The 15,075-nt window shown below is 37.8% G+C and overlaps 1 pseudogene; it reads right to left on the bottom strand.

Moving 5' to 3' along the window:
- Positions 1-2,252: 2,252 nt before the first annotated feature.
- Positions 2,253-15,075, bottom strand: part of LOC105537616 — a 50,914-nt pseudogene continuing 38,091 nt past the window's right edge.

Here is a 15,075-nt window from a genome sequence, read left to right as displayed (position 1 = left end):
AATCCACTCTGAAAATGACTTATTTTTCATCTTCTGTCTTGACCACAGCTGATCCAGTCGTTGGAAAATAGACCTTCATTGGAAAAAATAAGCATCTTTACCAGTCCACTTTCTTTCTTATAAACTGGGGTGCCCAAAGATCATTTTACAATTTTACTAGTCAGTTCGTTTTCACCAAGGTTAATGGTATATTTCACAATGCGAATCTCTTTAAAAAACAAAAACAAAACAAAAAAAAATCATTTTGATTCCTTCAAAGTCTGTGTGCCAATAGCCATAATTATTATTTTTGAGAATTGCCTCACTCTCAAGGCATAATTAAACATACTTTGAATTTATCCAGTTCCTAACTTTTGACTTCTATGGGACCGGGTCCGGAACTACTTTATGCAACTGACTTTCACTTGGGGCCACCTTAAAACAGTCACAGTTTTTGGCAAAATACCTTTCTCCTGAGCCTACGTCATATTTAGGATGAGTCTTAATCACCTTTAATAGCCCAAAGCATTTCTTTTTAAAATATTTTTTTGTGATGCTAGATGAGAAATAGTCTCTATTTTTAAATTATACTACTCTCAGAATGTCGAGACTTGTTATTTTCTCTTACACACCTATTGTAAATAAGGTGATTCTTTTCTCAATTCATCAAATGCAGAAAGCATCCAATCAGTGCTAGTAACATTCTGTCTCCATTTTTTCCCCCAAAATTGAAAGTGCATTAAGTAATTTTTTGTGTTTCGATCTATAGTCAGGAGTTATACTGCACTGCATGACAATGGTTGCCATTTTTCTTTTAGGCTCTGAATATAGTCCACAGCCCAATACCAGTTTGTTTGTTTTGTTTATTCAGTAGCAAAAGTCCAACGTTGAGTACCAATGATGTTCTATGGTTTCTGTTGTGGTAATAAAAACCTCCAATATCTTAACAGCTTATAAGAACAAACATTTATTTCTTGCTCTTCTTATACATTATTTCTGGCTGACTGCACTCAGCTCCCCATGTCTTATCCATCAAAAACCCATGCTGGAGCAACAGCTTCTATTTGCTTCAACTTGTTTTCATAGAAGAGGGTAGAAGCTAAAGAGGCTGATTCTAAACTATGAAGTTATTTCTAAAGATTATCTTTGGAAGTGTGTAATAACATGTATTATTCACTCACATTTCATTGGTCAAAGCAATTTATGTGGCCAAACCTGACAGTGGGTAGAGGAAGTTTACCCAAAGGCAAGAAGGGGTGTGAATATTTGGGATCAGGAGTACAATTTTATTTCATTGTGTTAACCTCCTGCATGATAAGAAATGTTTTTGTAGACCTCCAGACAGGAATACAAAAGTGGCACAACCAGATCTGTAGTATCTGGGTTGAAACATTTTTTACTGATAATTGTCAACAGAGTATATTAGGTAGTTTAAGCATGCCAAAGACCTCTGTGCTTTTTTTTTTTTTTTTTTTTCACTTTGCTAAGATTGAGAATAGGAAGACATCTTTCTTTATAAGTAATTTCGCTGCCTTCCAAAAACCTTGGTGATTGAAAGAGTATGACTAGAGAATATTTTTTCTTTCTCAAAAGTTAAAACATATTAAGGAAAAAAGGGAAAAAAAGAAGCAGTGAAGCAGCCTAATCGTAGTCTTTTCAGAACAACAACAAAAAAGGAGATAGCGAATAAAATATTCTAATAATAACTCCAAATGATCTGTTAAACGGACCAAAATAATTACTGCTACTGTATCAATAGCCATATGCATGTTATAATGTGCAATACTTTGTAACATGAAAATCTGTTCTCTTGGATGACTTAAAGATAATTTTCTGAGATTTCGCTAATACGTACAGGAAGAAAATAGAATACACTTGAACTTGCTTCCCAGGGATATTGAGAAAGCTAAAAAAATCTACAATTCTTTTTGTTCCTTCCAATTCCTAGTTAGTAGCATTTTCTTTTTTTTTTTTTTTTTTTGAGATGGAGTCTCGCTCTGTCGCCCAGGCTGGAGTGCAGTGGCCGGATCTCAGCTCACTGCAAGCTCCGCCTCTTGGGTTCACACCATTCTCCTGCCTCAGCCTCCCGAGTAGCTGGGACTACAGGCGCCGCCACCACGCCCAGCTAGTTTTTTGTATTTTTTAGTAGAGACGGGGTTTCACCGGGTTAGCCAGGATGGTCTCGATCTCCTGACCTCGTGATCCGCCCGTCTCGGCCTCCCATTTTCATTTCATTAGAAGAATGGCATTTTTCCTTCTTGATTTGGGAGTAGTTAACGGTCAATACTTCCTATGTAAACATCATCTTTATTCTGAAAGTAGATTAAGAAGCTAAATGAAATGTATGCATACAATAAATTCAGTGATATTAAATGCCTTTTCCCAGGAAAATGAATAAATGTGCTGCCTGCTTAATAATATTTTGATTGAAAAACATTCTGATCAACAGTTACCTCTTTTGAGCTAGATGGACTGATTTTATGTTAGTAATTAAGATACTTAATACACTTTATACTTCTTTATGGTTTCTATACTATGTTCTTCCTTTCTGTTTTAATAATAATTTGTGGAGGAATATGGAAAAAACTTCCAAAATAAATGGCAGATTTTTCACAAACTTGTTTGAGATCAGTTATTTCTTGTTAAAATCTTATTGCTTTCCTCTCTTTTATTAATATTGAGTCAGTATCTTCAGTAATAGCTGAATAACCTTTTTTCTTAAAATATAATAATATATAACAGCTGGAACAAATGAGAAATACTATTGTTAAAAGACATATTATTTCCAGTATGTGTATAATTCCTGGTTGAAGGCATTTATATCTTAGGAAGAAATGAAAAGAAATGCCAAACTATGATGCACGTTTCACTTCACAGCCAATATGGTTGGAGGATTTATTAAATGAAGGTCAAGGAAAAAATTAAAACCAAATATAGACATGAGCTAGAATTCAAATTAGATCACAGAAAATGTAATTATTTCTTAATTAGCCAGATTCTGTGTCCTTAGTAGAAAATAGGAAAATGTGGGCCAACTGCAATAATTCTCTGAGACTTCTGAGGGCTCATTTCAAAACTCATGACTTGAGTTCAATTCAGAGAACAGCAACATTGAGAATCTGGAACACCTGTTATTCAGAGTGAGCCTGCCCTTTGCAGTTTCACTTCCTATAATGCTAGTGGGAACGCCAAATGTAATTTTATCTCTATGACTGACCCACTCCGTAATTTATTTGGAACCAAACTGGAGTACTATATTTAACTTGCACCGACTTGACAGAAAAATTCTTTGAAAACGCTGTCTTCAGAATGTCACAATAGTAGCCTTTTGACATCATACAGACGACTTATAATTATCCCACGCTTATTGTATCTTTTCATATGTAATGCCTCACAGAAAGCTATGTGGAGTGAAGAAAATGTTTAGTGTTAATTGGGCTTCTGTAAAAGCATTGCTTTTTACCAATATTGCATCAGATATTCAGATAACTAAAAGGCAGGAGCCCAGTTGAAATACTCTTTATTGAGGCCTATGCAAAAAATAGACTGTAAAACTTTGGCATAGTGAGACATGATCTAGTTACAACAATGAGCTCAGTGCGTTAATTTGAGTCATTTTGGTCAGACATGGGACACAGTGAAGACGTTGAATTTGAATTTAACTGTGTGATTTCCTTAATTAACTTAAAGGTAGTATTCTAATTTTGTGATTTTGTCCTGAACCTAAAGTTGTGACTATTAATATAATTCTGATAAAATAATTTAGTTTATGGAATATATTTGGTTAATTCTTATAGTCACCTTATGAGATATTTGAAGAAACAAGAGATTCAGAGGGTTCAGGTGTTTGAGGTTCCACTGATGGTAAGTGAGCAAGTCAAGATTCAAGCCAAAGGTAGTGTAGTTGCGAAGCAGTCTTCCCTTATTGTTTTGTTACCTGTTTTTATCTTATTTACCCAAATCTGAATCCCAATTTGTTACTCATGATGTTAAGAAAAACACTACATAATTGTTAGTACCCCAAATTTACTCATGCTATTCCGTCATGAATACACGCAAACATTTCATGCCCGTGCAAGCACGTCCACTCTCCTCCACTCCAGGGAGAAGTCTCAGCTCCGCTTGGACACGTTGATAAACTGCCTCGTTGCTCAGTTTTTAATCTGTAAGTTGTCAATAAAATAAAAAATACTTATTGCATGCTAAGGATATGATGACAATTAATTGAGTTAATATAAAATTTTCATAGGAGGGCTTAGTGTGTAGTAAATACTCATATTATAGTAATATAAGCTATTATTATTATCACCAATAGATAAATCTTAGCTTCTGTGCCCCTGTATTTGAAAGTACCTGCTAAACATATAAGTATTAGTTATTCCTACTGTCATTGTGTTCGTGTAGCAATAAATGATTTCTCTTCTGAACTTGAACTGTTTATTATTCTTATAATTTATTGTCTACTTGGAGCCTTCTTTTTTGTTATTGTTGTTGTTGTTTTATAGTACTAGACACTTTTCACTGTCTCAATTTTAACATAATTGTCATAGGATTAAATGTAGAGTTCTTAATTCTTAATTCAAGTATAAACTTCTCTGTACATTTTAATATTGTTTTAAAATGATGTCTCATTTTAGCACCCAAAGCCCAGCATGATATATTGCTCATTTTAAGTTCTCAGGATGCATTTTCTTAACCTTGAACTAAACATAGTTAAAATGTAAACTTTCAAAACTGACTACTTTTTACAATATTAAAGTGAAAGTTGAAGCTAATCCATCAATTCATTCATTCATTTTTTGAGCAAATGCTACTGAGTTTCCACTAGGTGTTAATATCTGAGGTAAAAATATTGAATAGCTAAAAATATTTTTCTCATGAAATTTAGAATAAGGCTTCTTGAATGTAATTACGTACGACCAGGGAAGCTTGTCAAGATGCAGGCTCTGATTCACTTCCTCTGGGATGGAGCCTGAGCATCTGCATTCCTACCAGCTCCCAGGTGGTCCTCATGCCCCTGGCCCTAAGAACACATAATGAGTAGCAAGCACACAATACCTTCTAGAATACTCCATATTGCATATTTATCTCTCTTTCCATTTCTCCTTGGAGCAAGGGGGAGCTTCATTTGCAACACCCTTACACATCCTCCCCAATCCAGAATAAGTAAATACATGAAATTGAACAGTGGCCACGTAAGCCCTGAATGAGAAAGAGGCTTGTAACATGACTTCAACTACTAATAAGCTTGCTGTGTCATATGTAAAACTCCTCTCTTATACACTGTTATCAATTATGTTTGCCCAAAAGATTTTACCTAGAAGCTTAGTTAGAGAATGCCATAATGTGGTCTCTGAACCAAAAGAGTATTTTCCATTGGTAAGTTGTATTTTTAGTTCTAGAATTCATTAAATTTTGGTCGTGTGGTAAAAACCTGTTCTACAGTCATGCTAGCTTCTGAGATTTCTAGGTCTTGGGGCCTGACAAAGTAAAGATAATAATACTTTACAATTCTAGCCCATCTTTAGTTTTCTCTCACCATTTAAGAAATGCAAGAATATGAGTCATGAATAGAATTACAATAAGTGATTTTTAATTATGTCAAACTTTATAAAATTCTACTAATCTCTAATTTATAATGGTCATAGAAGCCCAATAATTTTATTGAATAATTTACATTAATCATGCACAAAACTATATTTAACATATACGGTGTTCATGTCTAACCTCTTATTAGGAAAAGCCTATCTTCTCTCAAGTTTTTGCTTTGAAATTTGATATGAAGTCAAAGCCAAATGAAGTCAAATACAATCTCTTAAAACTTGCCCATGTGATATGGTTTGGCTGTGTCCCCACCCAAATCTCAGCTTGAATTGCATCTCCCAGAATTCTCATGCGTTGTGGGAGGGACCCAGGGAGAGAGAATTGAGTCATGGGGACTGATGTTTCCTATGATATTCTTATAATAGCAAATAAATCTCACGAGATTTGGTGGGTTTATCAGGGGTTCCTTCTTTTGCTTCTTACTCATTTTCCCTTACTGCTGTCATGGAAGAAGTGCCTTTTACCTCCTGCCATGATTCTGAGACTTCCCAAGCCACATGAAACTGTAAGGTCAATTAAACCTCTTTATTTTGTAAATTGCCTAGTCTTGGGTATGTCTTTATCAGTAGTGCCAAAAATTGACTAATACAGTAAATTGGTACCAGTAGAGTGGGGCATTACTGAAAAGATACCCAAAAATGTGAACGCAATTTTGGAACTGGGTAACAGGCAGAGATTGGAACAGTTTGAAGGGCTCAGAAGAAGACAGGAAAATGTGGTAAAGTTTGGACATTCCTTGAGACTTGTTGAATGGCATTGCCCAAAATGCTGATAGTGATATGGACAATAAGGTCCAGGCTGAGGTGGTCTCAGAAGGAGATGAAGAACTTGTTGAGAACTGGAGAAAAGGTGACTCTTGTTATGTTTTAGCAAAGAGATTGGTGGCATTTTGTCTCTGCCCTAGGGATTTATGAAATTTGAACTGGAGAGAGATAATTTAGATTATCTGGTGGAAGAAATTTCTAAGCAGCAAAGCATTCAAGAGGTGATTTGGGTGCTCTTAAAGGCATTCCATTTTATAAGGGAAGCAGAGCAAAAAAGTTTGGAAAATTTGCAGCCTGACAATGTGATAGAAATGACAAACCCATTTTCTGGAAAGAAATTCTAGCTGGCTGAAGAAATTTTCATAAATAAGGAGGAGCCAAATGTTAATTCCCAAGACCCTGAGGAAACTGTCCCCAGGCCAGGTCAGAGACCTTCGTGGTAGCCCCTCCCATCATAGGCCAGGAGGCCCAGGAGGAAAAAGTAATTTTGTGGGCCAGGCCCAGAGCCCCTGTGCTACGTGCAGTCGAAGGACTTGGTTCCCTGTGTCCCAGCCACACCAGCCATGGCTGAAAAGGTCAACATACACCTCAGGCTGTGGCTTCAGAGGGTGAAAGCCCCAAAGCCTTGGCAACTTCCATGTAGCATTGAAGCTGTGGGCACACAGAAGTCAAGAATTGAGGTTTGGGAACCTCTGCCTAGATTTCAGAAGATGTGTGGAAGCACTTGGATGCCCAGGCAAAAGTTTGCTGCAGGGGCAGGGCCCTCATGGTGAGCCAGTGCAGAATGAAAATGTGGGGTTGGAGCCCTCAAACAGAGTTCCTACTGGGCCACTGCCTAGTGGAGCTGTGAGAAGAGGACTACTGTCTCCAGACCCCCAGAATGGTTGATCCACCAACAGCTTGCATGCACCATGCCACAGATACTCAATGCCAGCCCATGAAAACAGCCAGGAGGGAGGCTGTACCCCCACAAAGCCACAGGGGTGGTGCTGCCCAAGATCATGGGAACCCACCTCTTGCATCAGCATGACCTGAAAGTGAGACCTGGAGTCCAAGCAGATCATTCTGGAGGTTTAAAATTTGACTGCCCCACTGGATTATAGATTTGCATGGGTACAGTAACCCCTTTGTTTTTGCCAATTTCTCCCATTTGGAATGGCTGTATTACCCAATACCTGTACCCACATTGTATCTAGGAAGGAAGTAACTTGCTTTTGATTTTACAGGCTCATAGGTGGAAGGGACTTGCCTTTTCTCAGATGAGACTTTGGACTGTGGACTTTAGGGTTAATGCTGAAATGAGTTAAGACTTTGGAGGACTGTTGGGAAGGCATGATTAGTTTTGAAATGTGAGGACATGAGATTTTGAGGGGCCAGGGGCAGAATGATATGGCTTAGTTGTATCTCCACCCAAATCTCAACTTGAATTGTATCTCCCATAATTCCCATATGTTGTGGTAGGGACCCCGGGGGAGGTAATTGAATCATGGCGTCTAGTGTTTCCTGTGCTATTCTTGTGATAGTGAATAAGTCTCATGAGATCTGATGGGTTTATCAGGAGTTTCTGCTTTGGCTTCTTCCTCATTTTCTCTTGCCACCACCATGTAAGAAGTCCCTTTCACCTCCCGTCATGATTCTGAGGCCTCCCCAGTCATATAGAACTATAAGTCTAATTAAATCTCTTTCTTTTGTAGATCACCCAGTCTGGGGTATATCTTTATTAGCAGTGTGAAAATGGACTAATACACCATGTTACTAGCTTTGGAATATTCCTCAAATTCTTTTCTGTCTCTCATTTATTAAATGGGAACATCTCAGTAAGATTTTCAAAGCAATATCTGATTATCTTGACCAATGTCAAGATTATTGCACCTGCCCTAATTCTGCCCTTGAGAATTTTCAGTTTTAGAGCAGTTTCCTCTATATGCATGTGTGTATGCACACATGCCAGTTTTACAATATCCTTCATATCAAGATCAAATGAAAAATTATATTGTTGTCATAGTCTTGGGGTAATTTTGTCAGTCAGCTCCTAGTGACTCATGCTCAGTAAGTAGCACCATGACCATGAAATATGCAAGGTCCATTGTTATAATGCAGAATAAGATTTCCATTTTTATAATGCATAATAATTTTTCAGTTTTGTGCCATATGAGTCCAAAAAACATATAACAATGGTGATGCTCTGAATGAGATTTTAAATTACCATAGTTGGTCTCCTCATTGGGTTGTAAACCAAAAAAAGAAAGAAGAAGATTGAGGCAAGTCTCAATTGATTTTGAGGTTTATTTTGCCAAGGTTGAGGACGTACCTGAAGAGGTAAAAAAAAAAACAACAACAACAAAAAACAAACAAAAAAACAAAAAACAAATAACAGGAGCATCTGTGGTCTGTGCCTTTTCCAAAGAGGGTTTTGATGACTTCAGTATTTAAAGAAGAGAGAGCTAGAGGGAGAGGAAGGAAAAAAAAATGGTTGGTGAGGGTAGGCAATAAGACAAGTGGTTACATTCTTATGGGGCTTTGATTAGTACTCACAAAATATGCATTTTCCTTGTAAAAGCAGAGAGTAGAAGAACAGTCAATTACACATCACTCTATATTTTACATAAGATAAGTTCTCCTTCTACAAATCTTCTAGGATTGTGTATCTTCATAAACCCCAGCCATGTAAACTCTCCCCATTGCCTTGGGCAAATGCAATGAATTGTTGTAGATAATAGATAGACACAGCTAATCCCATGAAACCAGAAGGATACACTGGCTTCTTTATTTTTCAACCTCTTGCTTAAAAGAGTCCAAAAAGGCCAGAAAAACCAATAACACCAAGTCTTGGAAAAAATCCTGGAGATACATTTGGAGATGTTCATAGCTGTCTAACCCCCACTGACCTAAACTTTGCATCTTGGGATTAATTTGGGAGTATGTTTTCTGACACCAACTTGTACGTGGCCTACAATGATGTTGGAGCTGAGACATGCTTTCTTCAAACTGGGTCCTCGACTCCTCCACATTTTCAGATTCACCACCAGGAACTGAGTAGAGTGAAAGCTCATCAAACTGCATGGGGTTTAGGGGAGGTGAGTCCTTTCTCGGTGCTGCATAGAGTTTGAAGATGAGCAAGCTCGTGTAAGCTTGCCCCGTGGACCTCTGAGTTGCCTTGAATGTGTTACTGGCAGCAGTGGCTCCATCAGGGTTTAGCAGGAATTTAACTCTTGATTTACACTTCTTGAGTATGTCATATTTAGAGACATGATGGATGTGGACACCAGTAAAGTGTATATTTGGTAACTGAATCTATTTGAATTTTGATTTGGAATTTGTATGTGTTCTTCTCTGTTGCATGTATGGCAAATCTGTCTAATTGGTAACTGCAAGAGCTTCCTCCATTCTCCTGGGATATCTCATGACTGCCTATCATGTTTATATGCCTTCTGTCCCCACAACTTCATCAAGAGTACTTTATAACTTTGGTTACTCCACTGTAATGGTCAATTGTGTGTGTCATCTTGCCTGGTCTAAGGAATGTCCATATAGCTGGTAAAACAGTATTTCTGTGTTCATCTGTGAGAGTGTTTTCAGAAGCAATTAACATTTGAATCAGTAGACTGAGTGAAGAAGACTACATTGATCTTTCCCAATGTGGGTGGGCATCATTGAATCCATTGAGGGCCTGAATAGAACAAAAAGGCAGAAAAAGGGCAAATTCTCTTTATTTGAGCTGAGACATCCATCTTCTCCCGCGCTTGGACTTCATTGCTCCTGGTTCTCAAGATTTCAGCCTCAGATGGGGACTTATACTATCAGCTCCCTAATTCTTAGGCCTTTAGAGTTGAACTGAATTATACGATTGTCTTTTCTGGTTCTCCGGCTTGCAGAGAGCAGATCACAGGATATCTCAGCCTCCATTTCCACATATATTCCTTTAAGTATCATACATATATTCTATTGGTTCTGTTTCTTGAAATAACCCTGGGTGAGTCGATATGGTTTGGTTCTGTGTCCTCATCCAAATCTCATCTTTAACTTTAATCCGCATGTGTCTAGGGAGGAACCTGTAATCTCCACATGTCGAGGAAGGAAAGTGATTGGATTATGGGGGCAATTTCCCCCATGCTGTTCCCGTGATAGTGAGTGAATTCCCATGAGATCTGATGGTTTTATAACTGGTAGATTTACCTGCGCTCTCACTTGTTCTCCTGCTGCCTTGTGAATAAGGTGCCAGTTTCCCTTTCCACCATGATTGTAAGTTTCCTGGGTCCTCCCCAGTCATGTGGAAGTGAATCAATTAAAACTCTTCTTTGTAAGTTATCCAGTCTCAAGTGGTTCTTTATAGGAGTGTGAAAATTGACTAATACACTAATATACCCACAAAACCCTTATTTAAGTCAGACTAAGCCAAACCAATTATAGAAATGTTTGTGCATAGCCTTTTTTTGTATGTAATGTATACAAAGTTTTATACTTGCGTTCAAAAGTGAGTTTGATCTTCTTTCCTGTGTTCTTCTTTTCTATTTGGGGGATCAATATAATAAGGTTTTCCAACTTTTTCCATGCCATTTGGGAATCAAAATTACAATAAAATTGTCAGGTAAACAGGAATGTTTTCTGCCATTTTACAATACTCTGAAAAATATTTAGAAAACATTGTTTCTGTTAGATATTTGGTAAACTAATTGATAAACCAATGATGTGCCTATTTTCTTGATTAATGTTTATATTTAGTTCATTTTTACTGAGTTCCTTCAGATTTTTGTCACTGCTTGAGTGAATTTTGTCAATTTTTATTTTAATAGAAAAATTATCTTGGCATCAAGACTTAAAATTTATTGTATGACATTTACATATCTGTAGTTAAGTATCCTTTTTCCTCCTAGTGCTATTGATTAGGCAGAATTTGCAAAGATTGTGCATATTATTTATCTTTTCAAGGATCCAGATTCTTTAATTTACTTTTTAAATTGCTGTTTTGTTAACTTCTACTTTTTATTTCTCTATTATTTCCTTTAAAATACTTTTTGCCTTTTTTTCCCCAGGTAATAAGAGTCTCATACCTTTTCCCCGATCTTTCTAATAAATGTACTAATTAAAAAAATTCTTATTTTCACACGAGTATACTCTAGGCTAATCATTCTCCTTTTAATGCTGTGTTCGCAGCATTCTATTCAGGTTTAACTTACAGCATGCTCATTATTATTAATTTGTAGATAATTGCTGTGTTCGTTTGTGAGAGCTACCATAACAAAGTACCACAAATGAGGTGGGTTAAACAGCAAAAATTATTGTCTTACAGTTCTGGAGGCTGAAGTCTGAAATGAAGGTGTGGATAGGGTTGATTCCTTCTGAGGGCTATGAGAACAGGATGCATTCCAGGCCTCTGCTCTTGGCTTTAGATGGCAATCTTCTCCCTATGTTTTCAGATTGTCTTTTCTCTGTACATGTCTTTATCAAAATTTGACCTTTTCATACGGACTTCACTTAGATTGTATTAGGGGCATAACTTACTTCAGCATTACCTCATCTTAGTTTAAGTAATTCTAGTCATGCCGCACTTAACTATGATGATATATTCTAAGAAATGTGTCCTTAGGTGATTCTGTCATTGTGCAAACATTATAGCCTGTACTTATAAAACCTAGATGGTACAGTTTACTACACACTTTGGCTATATCGTATGTCCTATTGCTCTTAGGCTACAAAACTGTACAGCATATTACTGTACTGAATACTGTAGACAATTGTAACACAATCAGTATCTGCGTAACTAGATATATCTTAACATAGAAAAGGTGCAGTAAAACTGTGATATTATGATCTTATGGGACCATTATCATTTTTGTAGTCTGTCATTGACTAAAACTTTATTTGCAGTATATGACTACATCTGCAAAGACCCTGATTTCAACATGTGCATTTTGTGAGGTCACAATTAGACCCATAAGAATAAGAAATTGAAGCTTTTTTCATTGTTTCATGATAAACAAATGTAGTACGAATATTTATTCTTTTTGGAATTGATTAAAATTATTTATTTGGAATTTCTTTTTAAAAGTCTAATTGGTTTTTTACTTAAATACCTTAAATCTCTATTGTTTCATTTAGAAGAGCTCATGATGATGAAATCTTTTTGATAAATTGTTCTCAGGAAGTGAATACTTTTATATTTCCATACAGTTAGGACTTTCTGAGGAAAGGGAACTAGAACCTAGGTTTAAAGACTAGCCTTGGAAGCTAAAAATCAATTAAAGAGTCAAAAAATCAATGGAGAGATTATTTCAAATGTGTTTACATTTCAAAGGAATATGAAAGCCCTGAGCCATGGAGATATTTACATTCTGAAGGATTATACACCATTACAGAACAAGAATTTCTCTCTGTCTCTGTCAGCAGGGGAGAGGGACAGCAAGTAAAGAGATACTAAGATTAATAACTTCAAGTTTCCTCCTCTGAAATGCAAGAAACCAACTAATATGGTTTGACTGTGTCCCTACTTAAATCTCATCTTGCACTGTAGTTCCCATAATGCCCATGTGTTGTGGGAGGGACCTGGTGGGAGGTAACTGAATCATGGAGACAGTTACTTCATTCTACTCTCATGAAAGTGAGTGAATTCCACAAGAATTTATGGTTTTATAAGGGGCTTTCCCCTCTTTTGCTCATTCTTCTCCTTGCTGCCACCATGTGAAGAAGAACATGTTTGCTTCTCCTTCTGCCATGATTGTAAGTTCCCTGAGACCTCCCCAGTCATACTGAGCTGTGAATCAACTAAACCTCTTTCCTTTATAAATTACCGAGTCACTGATATATCTTTATTAGCAGCATGAGAATGGATTAATACAGTAAACTGGTATGGGGTCGTGGGGTGCTGGTGTAAAGACACCCAAAAATGTGGAAGGAACTTTGGAACTGGGTAACAGGCAGAGGTTTTAACAGTTTGGGGGGCTCAGAAGAAGACAGAAAAATGTGGGAAAGTTTAGAACTTCCTAGAGATATGGAGGACTCAGAAGACAGGAAGATGTGGGAAAGATTGGAACTTTCTAGAGACTCGTTGAATGGCTTTGACCAAAATGCTGATAGCGATATGGACAATGAAGTTTAGGCTGAGGTGGTCTCAAATGGAGATGAGAAATTTGTTGGGAACTGGAACAAAAGTGACTCTTGCTATATTTTAGCAAAGAGACTGGCAGCATTTTACCCCAGACCTAAAGATACGTGGAACTTCGAACTCGAGAGAAATGATTTAGGGTAGCTGGCAAAAGAAATTTCTAAGCAGCAAAGTGTACAAGAACTGACATGGGTGCTCTTAAAAGTGTTCAGTTTTATTCATTCACAAAGATATGGTTTTTGGAATTGGAACTTACATTTAAAAGGGAAGCAGAGCATAAAAATTTGGGAAAGTTGCAGCCTGATGATACAATAGAAAAGAAAATCCCATTTTCTGAAGAGAAATTCAAGCTGGCTGCAGAAATTCACATAAGTAATGAGGAGCCAAATGTTAATTGACAAGATAATGGGGAAAATTCCTCAAGGGAATGTCAGAGATCTTCATGAAAGCTCCTCACATCACAGGGCCAGAGGCCAAGGAGGAAAAAATGTTTCATGGGCTGGGCCCAGAGCCCTCCTGCTGTGTGCAGCCTATTGAATTGCTGACCTGTGTTCCAGCTGCTCCAGCTTGGGCCATGGCTTCAGAGGGTGGAAGCCCCAAACGTTTGCAGCTTCCATGTGGTATTGGTCCTGCAGGTGCACAGAAGATAAGAATTGAGGTTTGGGAACCTCTGCCTAGATTTCAGAGGATATATAGAAACACCTGAATGTCCAGGCAGAGGTGTGCTATAGGGGCAGAACCTTCACGGAGACCATCTGCTAGGGCAGTGTGTAAGGGAAATGTAGGATTGGAGCCCCCACACAGAGTCCTCACTGGGTCACTGCCTAGCGGAACTGTGAGACGAGGACCATGGTCACCCAGGCCCCAGGCCCCTAGACCCACTGACAGCTTGCACTGTGTGCCTGTAAAAGCTGCAGACACTCAATGCCAGCCTGTGGAAACAGCCAGGATGGGGACTGTACCCTGCAAAGCTATAGGGGTGGAGCTTCCCAAGGATGTGGTAGTCTACCTCTTGCATCAGCATTACCTGGATGTGAGACATGGAGTCAAAGGAGATCATTTTGGAGCATTAACATTTAATGACTGCCCTATTGGATTTTGGACTTTCATGGGGCCTGTAGCCCCTTTGTTTTGGCCAATTTCTCCCACTTGGAATGGGTGTATTTACCCAATGCTTGTACCCTCATTGTATCTAGAAAGTAACTGACTTGCCTTCAATTTTACAGACTGGTAAGTAGAAGGGATTTCAGATAAGACTTTGGGCTTAGACTTTTGCATTAATGCTGGGATGAGTTAAGACTTGGGGGACTGTTCGGAAGGTATGATTGTTTTGAAATGTGAGGACGTGAGATGTGGGAGAGGACAGGGATGGAATGATATTGTTTGTTTTTTTCCTCACACAAATATCATCTTGAATTATAGTTCCCATAATCTCTATGTGTGGTGGGATGAACCCAGTGGTAGGTAATTGAATCATGGGGGTGGTTTTCCCTATCCTGTTGTTCTCATGATATTGAGTGAGTTCTCATGAGATCTAATGGTTTTATAAGGGAATTTTACCCCTTTTTTATTGTTCTCTTTGCTGCTGCCATGTGAAGAAGAACATGTTTCCTTACCCTTTCACCA

This window comes from Mandrillus leucophaeus, unplaced genomic scaffold (assembly GCF_000951045.1).
Source record: "Mandrillus leucophaeus isolate KB7577 unplaced genomic scaffold, Mleu.le_1.0 Scaffold176, whole genome shotgun sequence".
NCBI lineage: Eukaryota > Metazoa > Chordata > Mammalia > Primates > Cercopithecidae > Mandrillus > Mandrillus leucophaeus.
The sequence above is the reverse complement of the archived record's forward strand: the minus strand, read 5'-3'. Positions and strand labels throughout refer to the sequence as shown.